The sequence below is a fragment of the Cicer arietinum genome, chromosome 1 (genome assembly GCF_000331145.2).
Source record: "Cicer arietinum cultivar CDC Frontier isolate Library 1 chromosome 1, Cicar.CDCFrontier_v2.0, whole genome shotgun sequence".
Lineage (NCBI taxonomy): Eukaryota > Viridiplantae > Streptophyta > Magnoliopsida > Fabales > Fabaceae > Cicer > Cicer arietinum.
The window spans coordinates 8,052,303-8,064,451 of NC_021160.2; the positions used below are offsets into that span (position 1 = coordinate 8,052,303).

At 30.9% G+C, this 12,149-nt stretch overlaps 2 pseudogenes; both read left to right on the forward strand.

Moving 5' to 3' along the window:
• The first annotated feature begins 2,474 nt into the window (after positions 1 to 2,474).
• On the forward strand, positions 2,475 to 8,523 carry LOC101509863 (uncharacterized; annotated as a pseudogene).
• Positions 8,524 to 11,282: 2,759 nt separating this feature from the next.
• The window catches only part of LOC101514822 (heat shock cognate 70 kDa protein-like), a 1,482-nt pseudogene continuing 615 nt past the window's right edge, over positions 11,283 to 12,149 (forward strand).

Genomic DNA, 12,149 nt, shown 5'->3' on the forward strand with positions numbered 1-12,149 from the left:
ATGGAATGGATCAAAGTTGTTCATCAATGAAAAAATGCCTGAAATAGAAGAGTTCAGACAAAAGTAAACATATTAGCCATTTACCATTATAATTACTTTTTTAATTTTTTTGATTATCTCATTTTTAGACAGTACAAATTATAATAAAAATTTACGTAGTCTTCCAAAAAATGAGGTCTTTGTGGATGCATCTGAAATTATATCACAGACTTTGGGATCAAGTCAATATTCTGATCAATAATTTTTTTTGCTACAAAGCTGATTTCAAATCTATCAAACAAATCAGCAAAATAAAAGAGGTCAATAATATTTAAATTACTTTTGTTTATCGTTATTATACTTTTGATATTCATTTCACGTTCATAATATTCAAACTTCACACGCGTGTCAATCATTAATATTTTCCAGGAATACAGTTGTGTCACTGTCGGTACTACTACCAGCTTTGTTGCATCAAAATATGGATGGTTCTATTATTCATGTGACAAATGCAATAGGAAAACTGACAAAGTTAATGAACCATTTATGTGTAAATGTGGTAAAGTGATGACAGCCATACCAAAGTCAATTACATTATTTCACATAAATACTTTCGTATTTTTAAGACTATATGTTTATATATAATTCAACATTTAAATAGGTACAAAGTTGAGATTTACGTATCTCGTAATGAATATCGTGTCCCATGTTGCTTTTGGGATGCTGATTGCTTTTCTATACTTGGGTTTACTGCTGATGATATTTGGAACTTGATGTTAGAGGTATATGATCCAACAACATTTAAAAGTTATAATCATAATTACTAATAGTGTTTTATTATCATTTGTTACTGTGAGTTTTATTTTCCTTACTTTATGATTGATTTTCTAATTTTTTTTCTTCTTCTTTAAAACCTCACCATTTTGACATTTCATAAACTATTTTTTATTTTTCTTGATAACAATCTCTTTCAACAACTGCTGACTATGACCCAAATATAACTACAACTGTAACACCTGCTAAGAGGATTATAGACGACTTCTTACCTGATGCATCTCAGGGTGGAGATTATGCATCTACTCAACTCTCAACCTCAAAGATTGTGAAACAAATTCAGACTGAATGAACTTATATGAAATATATGTTATCAAATATATGTATGGATGTTTTGCAAAACGAACAAAGCTAAGGATAATCTCTTCTGCCACTTTTAGTTATTTTGTATGGAGTGTTCTATGCAATGTAACATATAAACACATTCTCTTCCAATATCGATATCCATGCAGGAATTTCATCTATGCAAATATATATATATATATATATATATATATATATATATATTTCTACAAAAAATTAATGTTTATGAGTTGTTGATCAAAATTAAAGTTTGTTGTATTACAATGTTCAATACAAATTGCCTTACAAAGGTTAAATTTGGTTATTTTGTGTGTTTACATCATAAAGATTGTTATTTTTTGGAATTCAGCATATAATCAAACAATATTGCAACACTGTTGGGGCCAACATTCTATTTTTTTTCACCCACAAATGAGGGGGGTTGGAGAAAAGAATTACAATGAAGAGAACAAAAGGTTAAAATTAAAAAAAAAATATAATAGCCTTCTTTATCATGTTTTCTTTTTTCAAAAGTAAATTTTGACATTTTTCTAAAGAAAAGTCATCTCTACTGTAATTGTTTTTCATTGTTTAATTAGAATGACCCATCCTTCATCAATTTCAAGCTGAGTCTATTAAACCTCTCCAATGTGTCCCAACCTTCATCATTGAAACAAATTCCTCCTAACTGATCTTTCCACCTTGTAATTTCCAGGCAGCATGATCAAAAACTGGTTCAAAAATTTCACAAGAGTTGAAAAACTTTTACTTGATTAAGATATCCTCCAAATCATAAAAAAAAAAAAAAAGACAAAAGAAAATGAAGAAACTTTAAAATGTAGCGAAGCTGTTTGATATCTCTGCTTGTGTTGAATAAATCAAATGACAAAAATATACTTTTTAAGTATAACACCAGAAAATAAAAGGGAACAAAATTTGATCTATGGATTAAAAATACAGTCACTAACCTTATTTGTATTCACGTTATGAATAATTGCACTAATCATTTTTCACTATTTGTTTCAATACAATGGTGATATAAAAGGTTAATTCATTTCTCTGAATTAAATAATATAATAGAAAATAAAAAAAACAAAATAAACCAACTAAAAAATCCAAAGGACCCGTGCAATTTACAACAACATTAAATGCATTATGTACATTGTCCAAAAAAGTAGGGAAAATCATGTAAACCTAATAGCCTATCAACAACAAAAGTAAGTAGTACTCAATACCTATTACCACCTATGATACCATTGATTTAACAAAATTGGAGAAAATTTTGTGGCAAACTAATTATCTATATTCACACACAAGAATATAGTTTTTCAGCCACAATATCAAAGAAATCAAAATCATTACTCTAATTTCATTAAGCTATGGAATCAAACAAACAATTCAAATTTGTTGTAACAAGCCATGCACGAGCTAGAAGAAAGACTTTGCTTGACTTGAAAAAAGGAAGATCAAGTTTGAATCTTTCTCCAGAGCTTAATCAATGTGATCAACAATCTGTAACAACAGATACATCAGCTTCAGAAACTCCAATAGGAAACATTGATGAAAGGAATCCCAAAAGAAGCAAAAAAATTAGAGCAATGCAAACCTATTCCAGAAACTCATCCATCTCAACATCCATTGCCCCATTTTAGCACTCCAACGTCAAAAATTAATAATCATCAAAGTAATCAGACACAACATTCCAAAACACACAACCAAAATATAGCAACTTCATAGCTTTCTACTCAACCATCGTCACAAAATCTCATTTTGCGAAATAAAAAAACTTTGGTTGATATTGGTTCTTTGGGTGTCAACTTATTGAATAGGTTTCAAACATCCAATACAAATTTTGCATCAGCCTCACAACATTCGAAGGAGACATAAACTGGTTATCTGTCAACGAATATCTCGGCTAATGACATACCAACTGAGTTTATGAACACCAATGATAGCTCTTCAGATATAAATTTTGATAGTTCATCAGGTATTCAACTTCCATCTTTTTATAGCAACACACATTTCCCTTATATTAGAACCTATAAAGACATATTTTCATTAGAAACTATATATGTAGATTCATTACTTCATTACTCTATTACATTAAAATTGTAATAAACAACGACACATAATTAATGATATTGTTTTCATTTCAGAATCAGAAGCACAATCTAAATCTATCAGTGATGATGATCACAATGAAGCAAGTCAAATGTTTATTCATGATAACAACATACTTGAGGGTAATTTCATATTACAAATATATATATTTTTTTTGACTAATTTCATAAATTGAAGTTAACTATAATGATTATAATGTTAAAACATAATGATTATCAACATTTAAGTTAATTAATTGGATCTCATCATTATAATCGTATAGGTTATTTTGACCTTGGTGATCCTCTCATTGAATGTCAACATTGTGGAGCTTATATGTGGTATCAAGAGAGAATAAACAAATTTAAGCATTCTACAATGCCAAAATATCAACTATGTTGTGGTAATGGGAAGGTGCAACTACCACTTTTGAAGCATGCACCCCCTGAACTACAATGTATGTTGTTTGGTAAAGATACAATTGAGTGTCGAAATTTCCAACAAAACATCAGAGTTTACAACATGATGTTTGCCTTTACTTCACCTGGTGCCAAGTTGGATAACAGATTTAACAACGGAAGAGGACCCCCAAACATAAGGATCCAAGGTCAGACATGTCATCGAATTGGTAGTTTATTACCAATGCCAGGACAAACACCAAAATTTGCTCAACTTTACATTTATGATACAAAAAATGAAATTCAAAACAGGTTCCAAGGTTTCAAGGTATACATTATATCATAATATTGTTTTTCTTATAAATAACTTCCACAAATTCATTATCATCTGATTAACATTGTTGTTGTCATCCTTTAAAAGCACAAAAACACCATACACTTATCACCACACTCAATTAAGATAAATAAACTATTTATTTTTTTTATTGTAGGAAAAATGAAAATCTTGATCCAAATATTGTTAGGAAGTTATCATCAATGCTTTATCAACATAATACACATGCTCAATGTTTTCGTCTGGCAAGAGAAAGATTAAATAATGACAATATACAAGATTTAAAGTTGCGTCTCATATCAGAGAGATCTACAGATGGCAGAATATACAATCAACCAACTGTTTCAGAAGTAGCTGCAATCATTGTTGGCGATATAGATACAACACCAAAAAGAGATATCATCATGCAAAAACAATATGGCCAACTTCAAAGAATCGATGAATTTCATGCAAGCTACCTTGCCTATCAATATCCATTACTCTTTCCTTACGGTGAAGATGGATATAGAACTGGAGTTTTACTTAGAGAAAGCAAAAGAACTAAGAAGCTCAAAAGAAATAAATTGACTATTAGAGAATGGCTTGCTTTTAGAATCCAATCCAGGAAAAATGAAGCTCAAACATTGTTGTGTTCAAGAAGACTTTTCCAACAATTATTAGTTGATGGATGGTCAATGTTGGAATCTGAACGTTTGAAGTGGCTAAGGAAAAATCAATCCAAGCTTCGAGTTTCAAAGTATAAAAATTTGAATAATGCAGATGGCACAGTTGAATCTCAAGAAAGTAACACAGGCAAAAGAGTAATTTTACCAGCAACATTTGTCGGAAGTCGAAGATATATGGATCAGTTGTACTTTGATGGAATGGTCATTTGCAGTCATGTTGGATTTCCAGATCTTTTCATTACATTTACATGCAATCCAAATTGGCCTGAAATCATTCGACTTCTTTCACCAATGAATTTAAAGCCACATGATAGGCCTGATATTATTTCAAGAGTGTTTAAAATGAAGTTTGATGAATTGTTGTCCGATTTGACAAAGAAACATGTTTTGGGGAGAGTGTTTGCATGTAAGTCCAAATATGCTATTACATTTAATAACATTTCTTATTTTTATAACATCAGGTAACTTTCAATAAATACACTTATTTATTTTAGTAATAACTATTGCAGATATGTATACAATTGAATTCCAAAAAAGAGGATTACCCCATGCTCATATACTTACCTTTCTACATCCCTCTAACAAGTATCCAACCTCAGATGATATAAATAAAATAATATCAGCAGAAATTCCATCTGAGCTTCACCAGAAAGAGTTATACAACTTAGTCAAATGTCATATGATGCATGGTCCATGTGGACTAGTAAACAGAAATTCCCCTTGCATGAAACAAGGCAAATGCAACAAGTATTATCCAAAACAATTTCAAGAAATAACATTAGTTGACCAAGATGGGTATCCTGTGTACCGAAGAAGGAATAATGGTCATGTTGTTGTCAAAAATGGAGTTGAGCTTAATAACCAATTTGTCGTTCCATATAATGCAAGATTACTACTCAAGTATCAGGCCCACATAAACATGGAATGGTGTAATCAAAGTACATCAATTACGTACTTATTTAAGTATATCAACAAGGGGTACGATAGAATCACTGCTGCAATAATACCGAAAACATTAGTTGACCAAGATGGGTATCCCGTGTACCGAAGAAGGAATAATGGTCATGTTGTTGTCAAAAATGGAGTTGAGCTTAATAACCAATTTGTCGTTCCATATAATGCAAGATTACTACTCAAGTATCAGGCCCACATAAACATGGAATGGTGTAATCAAAGTACATCAATTACGTACTTATTTAAGTATATCAACAAGGGGTACGATAGAATCACTGCTGCAATAATACCGAATCAACATGGTTTTACTAATGGTAGCTCAAACCTTGATGAGATCAACCAATACTTAGACTGCAGATATGTGTCTCCAAGTGAAGCTTGCTGGAGAACTTTTTCATTCCCAATTCATGGTAGAAAACCTGATGTTGAACGATTATTTTTCCACACGGAAGGGGATAATTCAGTGTACTACAATGATTTTGAACAAATCAACGATGTTCTTCAAAAACCAAGTGTTACTGAATCAATGTTTACAGCTTGGATGGAAGCAAATAAAATTTATCCACAAGCAAGAGCTTTGACATATGGACAATTTGTTTCAAAGTTTGTGTATCTCAAGCAACGTAGATCATGGAAGCCACGAAAGCGGGGTTACACAATTGGTCGACTTATCTGGGTCCCACCATCAACCGGGGAGCTTTATTATTTGTGAATGATGTTAACTGTTGCTAAAGGATCACGTAACTATGATGAGATCAAAACAGTTGCAAACCATAAATATGATACATTTCGTGAGGCATGTTTTGCAATGGGATTCCTCAACAATGATCGAGAATATATTGAAGGTATCAAATAAGCAAATGGATGGGTTCTGGTCATTTTCTAAGAAAGTTGTTTGTCATCATGTTAATTTCAAATTCAATTAATAGGCCAAAGCATGTTTGGGAAAACACTTGGATGACATTAGCCGATGGCATTTTGTATGCACAAAGAAAAATTATTGGGAATCAAGGTTTGTTTACTTATAACAATACAAATTTACATATTTTGATAACTTTAAATTCAATGTTAGAATTATTCCATTACATATGATAATCATATTAACAAAACTATGTTAATATTATATATTATTGCAGGTTTGGAATTAAGTGATGAAGAATTGAAAAATCTAACATTGATTGAAATAGAAAAACTTCTTCAATCAATCAGAAGGAGTCTTAAGAATTATCCATCACTTCCATATCCAAGTGATTACATCACACCTGAATTGGGAAATCGTCTCATTTATGACGAGCGCAGCTACGATCCACAAGTTGAACAACAAATTTTTATTCAGTTGTTTGATTCTCTAACAGGTACATGCCATTAAACTAAATCTTAATAAACCTTCACAAAAATATATAACATCTTCTTAATGTAATGTTTGATATTTATTAAACCATATCACCATTTTTTGTAGATGAACAAAGAAAAATCTTTCACAAAATAATGCAAGCATTAGCGCAACAAACAGGAGGAGTATTTTTTCTATATGGTTACGGTGGAACTGGAAAAACATTTATGTGGAGAACTCTTGCATCAAAAATACGTTCCAAAAAAGATGTAGTTTTGACAGTTGCATCAAGTGGAATTGCATCACTACTACTTCCAGGGGGGCGTACAGCTCATTCCAAGTTTAAAATTCATATTCCTACTTTTGACAGTTCCACCTGCAATATAGACAAATATAGTGAGCTTGCTGAACTATTGAAGCAAACACAACTGATCATTTGGGATGAAGCTCCAATGGCTCATAAATATTGTTTTGAAGCATTAGACAAGAGTCTTAGGGATATCATGGATTCAAATTGTATTTTTGGGGGTAAAGTAATTATATTTGGAGGAGATTTTAGACAAATTTTACCAGTTATCCCAAGAGGAAGTCGTTCAGATATCATTCATGCATCCATAAATGCATCATATATATGGGATCATTGCCAAGTGTTGACTCTTACAAAGAACATGCGTTTGCAAGAGGGGGCAACAACAAATGAAAAAGTTGAGTTGCAAGAATTTTTAAAATGGATATTAGATATAGGTGATGGGAAAATAAGTGAGCCTAATGATGGTTATGTTGAAGTTACTATTCCATATGATCTTTTAATATCCAATTTTGAAGACCCAATTGATGCTATTGTCCAAAGCACTTATCCAAATTTATTGGATAATCATACTAATGAGGATTTTCTACAACAAAGAGCTATTTTGGCTTCAACTATTGATGTTGTTGACAAAATTAATGAATATGTTCTACAAGTAATACCAGGTACTATTTCTTAAAACTTAATGTTTGTAATATATTATGCTTAATTTTATATTTTAATGCTAATACAATGTTCCATTTTATATAATTAATTTAGGAGAAGAGAGAGAGTACCTATCATCAGATTGTATAGATAAATCTCAAGCTAATACTCTTGAGGCTTTTGATATTTTGACACCAGAGTTTTTGAGTTCATTAACAACTTCCGGACTTCGTAACCACAAAATTAAGTTGAAGGTTAGTACTCCTATCATGTTATTAAGGAACTTAGACCAATAAGAAGGTTTGTGCAATGGAACTCGCCTCATTGTCACCAAGCTAGGAAACCATGTGGTACAAGCAAAGATAATTTATGGAAAGAATATGGGAAATTTTATTTATATCCCGAGAATGTCTATGTCACCTTCACAATCTCCCTGGCCTTTCAAGCTTATTAGACGACAATTTTCAATTGTGGTCTCATATGCCATGACAATTAATAAGTCACAAGGACAATCACTTGACTATGTAGGATTGTATTTGCCAAGGCCTGTTTTTAGTCATGGCCAACTTTATGTGGCTTTGTCGAGAGTTAAGAGCAGAAGAGGTTTGAAGATACTAATACATGACAATGACAAAAAATCACAAAACATTACAACTAATGTTGTCTTCAAATAGGTTTTTGAAAACCTCTAACATGTAAGTCATTTTAAAATATTAATATATGATATATTAATAATATGGTCTAAATTTTATTAGTTTTTTATACTCATATGAATCTACTGGAACGACAAACAAATACAAGTGATTTAGTAACGAAATATATTGAAATTATTTCTGATTTTATCACATGTTAGTTTAAACTATAATACTTAACTTTACTTCTTAGGTTCTTCCCTATGAGTTTTGTCTGCAACGTTGAGTTTCAAAATCTCATTCTTGAAGGACATACCAAGGGTATAACCAACTACTCTATTGTCCTTAAAAATACTCCAATCAGACCAAGCAACGTTGGATGGTGGTGTAAACTTTTTTGCCATGACAATCATTTTCAACCTACGATCATTTGCACTTTAATTTGCCATTTCTATTAGAAAACAATGCTATTGTGACAAAATTGAAGAACTACAATAGACTCTTTTTGATTAACTGCTTTTTACTTATGAAACAATACATGTTTCTGAACTTATTTGTAGGATCTGTTTGTAATTTGTACTACAACCATTTTGCTGAACTTACTAAATTGTTGAACTACCTTTATTTGTCATTTACTGAGTTATGCTTTTGTATTTTGTTTACGGTAAACAACATTATTATCTCATATTAGGTTTTACTTTTAAAAATCCAAATGCATTTACTGTTGATATTCTTTGCATTTGTTTCAAATAATTCAACTATATTTCACATTCATGTAACTATACAAACAACAATTTCTTTGTAAATAGTAAATCATATTAGTATTTTATTTATCATTTTCAATTATATAAATTATTAACATATACTTTAACTTCTCTAATTAATCTATTAAAAAAATAATCCACCACGCACAAACCCGTGCAAATGCACGGGTCCTAAACTAGTTTATATTTTAAAACCAATATATATCATCTAGAATCCTAAACTAATTAAGATATTGAATAAAAGTGATCAAAACTTTACACTTTAAAGACAAACAATTGTAAAATTGTAAACTTGTAAATTAATAATAAAATAAAAAATTAATCGATTTGTATTTTTATATAGATAGTTTAGATACGAGTTAATTTATTTTTGTAGTATAAAATCGTAAATTCATAAAAATTTAAGTATTAACTCGAAAGTTTTAGAACTTTGAATGTGACACTGCATTTCTCATACTAAATTGAAATTCAATTTAAAATTTAAAATAAAAGAAAATATTAACAAGTGTTTTTAGAGTATTTTTAGAAGTCACCGATCTTAATTAACGCTAAAAAAAACCACCGTAAAAAGAGGGAAGAGATCTATGACATTTGTTCAAGCAAGCATGAAAAGTTTAATATGCACTTTTTTTTTTTGTTGAGTCAATGCAGTATTTTTTTTAATTTCTTTTTGTAATTTTCCTTTTGTAATATTGTGATGCATATTCACTGCTTTAAAATGCAAGAACGGGTCAATTATTGATACCTAAAAAATGTAATTGGCATTGAAAGTTGAAACGGTCGCAGCATGCGTATTATTCGCCCAACAACACAAGAAAATGATCGATGCAAAGAGTGAAGAGACGATTGAGTTTTCAAATAAAGGAAAGTGTATCTTAACTATTTGAAAGTCTAAATATTGTTTTTTTTCTATAATTTTTTTAGTAGTTTTTACTATTTTCCTATCATGACCCTTCAAATACATCATTAGTGACTATTTATTCAAACCTCATTTCAATTTTTTTCAACTTCAAACAACAATAGTAATTTCTTCAAAAATACTACCTATACCCATTACTTTACTATCCACACTACTCTTTTAAAAAAATAAATAAATTATCTAAAATGTAATTATCTATTTATTAAATTTTTAATTTTAATCTCATTCGTTCATCTTCATCTTTAAAACTCTAACTCATCCTTATCCTCATCCACATCCACATTCTCATCTTCATCTTCATCCTCATCTACATCCTCCCTCATCTTCATCTTCATCTTCAAAATATAATTTTCATCTTCATCAACATTTTCATCTTCAGTTCACGTACTAACTGAGATTTTTACAATTTTATAATGTAAGTGAACTCAGTTCAAGTTTACCTGAACTTAGTTCTACCAATGAGTCTCAAACTACATTAATTATGTAATCTTAACGTTTACATCTTCATTTTCAAAACTTTAATTTTCATCTTCATCAACATCTTCATCTCTCCTTCACGTACTACTACTATTTTTACAATTTTACAATGCACATAAACTCAGTAAGTGAACTCGGTTCACGTACTACCAATGAGTCTTAAACTCTATTAATTACGTCAATCTTAAATCACGTAAACTTAATTCACTTACTACCTAAGATTTTTACAAGTTTACAATGTACACGTAATGTTATAATGTGTGAACTGAGATGTAAAATCCTCATATTTTAAAAAAATTTACGAACTCAAAAGGAGAATAATAAAAGTTTCTTCTTGGGTCACTTTAATCACAATGTGAAGAGAGAACTATCAGGGATTACGAGTGAGTGATATAAATTTTGAATGATCATGAGTTATGATGGGTGAGTTATAATGATTTTGTGTTATGAGTTTTGAGTGATTAAAAATAATGATAAATGGAGTTAAAGAATACTATAAATATTCTAGAGCATTTTAGGTAGATTGTTTTTTTAAACGAGGGGTGTGGGTAGTAAAGTGAAGGGTGTAGGTAGCAAATTTGTTATTTCTTCCCAATCATGACTAGAGATTTTATTTATTTATAGCTTATTTTGTTTAGTTGTTGACAGTTGACAGATTAATGGCAAGAAAATGCGAAGGACGTGGTGTGGGAATAGACCTTGGAACAACGTATTCATGTGTTGCAGTATGGCAAGAGCAACATTGTAGAGTTGAGATCATTCACAATGACCAAGGTAATTTCAATTTGGTAATAAACCCTCAAAACACTATCTTTGGTAATTTCAATTTTACTGTTTTGCTGTGATTAATGCTGAACAATTGAATGATTAAAATTTCTAATGTTATTTTATTCAGATGCTAAGAGGTTAATTGGTAGGAAGTTTAGTGATTCTATTGTTCAAGTTGATACCAAGTTGTGGCCATTTAAGGTCACTGCTGGTTGGTGTCAATGACAAACCAATTATTACTGTTAACTATAAGGGTCAACAGAAGCAGATATCCGCTGAAGAAGTATCATCTATGATACTCTCAAAGATGCGAGAAATTGCCGAGGCGTATTTAGAATCACCTGTTAAGAATGCAGTTGTTACTGTACCTGCTTATTTCAATGATTCTCAGCGAAAAGCCACTATAGATGCTGGTGCTATTGCTGGCCTTAATGTGATGAGGATAATGAATGAACCTACTGCTGCAGCTGTTGCATATGGAATTGACAAGAGAGCTGATTGTGTTGGAGAAAGGAATATTTTTGTTTTTGATCTTGGTGGTGGAACTTTTGATGTGTCTCTCCTAACAATTAAGGACATGGTCTTCCAAGTTAAGGCCACTTCCGGAAACACTCACCTTGGTGGAGAGGATTTTGATAATAGAATGGTCACCTACTTTGTGCAAGAGTTCAAGAGAGAAGAAATTGGACATTAGTGGGAATCCAAGAGCCTTGAGGAGGTTGAGAACTGCTTGTGAGAGAGCAAAAAGGACACACTCT